Below are 1,888 nucleotides of genomic sequence, written 5' to 3' on the forward strand. Positions count from 1 at the left end.
ATGTTAGGAATTCACAGAAGCAAGGTTACTCATAGCAAGTTGTTAAATACATACACACACACACATACAAACTGAGGCCTACATTCATATATCTTTTACAAATTTGGTAGAAGCTATTACAAGGTACTATATATTCTGTCGATTACTGGTACACTTTTTTTTATAAAAACACAGAGGCCGAAATTGCTTAAAAATTAAGAACAAAATAAGAACAAATTGAGGCTGAGGTAAAATTTCAAATGAGGTTCATATTTTTAAAAACCAAAATATTATATCTGTACATTATGCGAGTAGGTGTGACTGTAATACCCTCTATAATACAGTACAGTAGGTGTACCTATCTGATGGGGGCAATTGTTTGTAGGGTCGCTTTCATCTACATTCCAGTACAGTACTGCCATACAATTAAATCATTTTTTGTTTAAAAGGTGTGTAAACCAAGAACAAAATAAGAACATTTTGAGCCTGAAATCAGCCAAAAAATAAGAACACCGAGTCCATGGGCAAAATTTTATTGTTTTTTTTTTTTTTTAGTGTATATTTTAATTCAGCTGGGTCACAAGAATGTAATTTACTCCTGGTCTCACCCTACCTCCTCTACTCATCCATATGTTTATCTATTTTTATTTGTTCACATCCAAAGAAAATATTTCATTAAGGCTACAAGATAAATACAGGACAGTGACCAGTTCAGTCCTTTAGGATAGTCACCTTGTAGATCTGATAATGTTTAGTGCATGGTGTAAAGTCAGCAATAAAAAGTCAAAATACTAAAAACTGTGGGTAATGATTGCTGGATCTCAAATGAGATACAAAAATGTTAGGAAAAGCTAAAATTTAATCATACATTACATTTAAACTGTATGAATAATCAAGTTTGCTCAGTCAAGAAAGAAGGGATAGAATACCTTAGGATACCACCATGTAAGACGATGGTAAACTCATTATCCCATTAGTGATAATGGTTAGTCTAAATACAGACATTATGGTGTCATTTAGATACCTTGGTTGGGCCAGTTCAACAAAGAGGGCAATGAAATATGGGATTTGAGATAGATGGTCAAAATCACAGAGCATGACATATATTTTAATTAGATGTTATTGTAAATAGTACTAACAGTGTTCAAATTCCTCTACTGTCTAAATTTCAAATGTACAGTGGTATGCATTACCCAGCAAGTTGTTTCTAGGTACTATCACATATTATGAAGGCTATTTCATAATCTATATAGGCCTAATCATGAACACAAATGCATACATACGCCCCTCCAAAAAATACTCATGCTTCCCCAGTCCTCTCTTCCCCACTAAAAATGTCATACTTTAAGTAGTTAAAAATCACAAAAAATTACAGTATTTTGCAAGGTAACGTCCCTCACAAATTATGAAGCCTCCTTCCCGTCACCCATCAGCCCCACCTCTGTCTCTTATACACATCTAGATGTGTATAAGAGACAGGTGTGTGTCCAAGGACTCTGGCTATGCAGTTAGGTCCTTAAAACATGCTTCCACCATCCACTGTCATACTACATTAATGCTATATTTAACGAAATTATTTCGTAACAGATGTAATAACGATCAATAAAAGCTAAATATAACATTCACATGCAAATAATGAATTAGCCTTTGCATCTTCATATTCATTTGCTATGTCAGATCATTTGTTTTGATTTTATAGATCTATACTTTTTGGATCTGTTAAATTTGTTTAATCCTACATTTCATCATATTAATCATTTTATTAATTTATATATTTCCCCTCCAATTAATTACATTTATATCCCAACATTGAGGTCAGTCAGGGGTTCTCGCGCTGGAAGTCGCTTGTGTCATTGGGAAATAAAAGGTACTTTATCTACGTTTGTCTTTTTCTACCTAGGAATATTAA

The sequence above is a fragment of the Anneissia japonica genome, unplaced genomic scaffold, assembly GCF_011630105.1.
Source record: "Anneissia japonica isolate Jap-2015-1 unplaced genomic scaffold, ASM1163010v1 scaffold170_len151065_cov129, whole genome shotgun sequence".
In the NCBI taxonomy this organism is placed as follows: Eukaryota; Metazoa; Echinodermata; class Crinoidea; order Comatulida; family Comatulidae; genus Anneissia; species Anneissia japonica.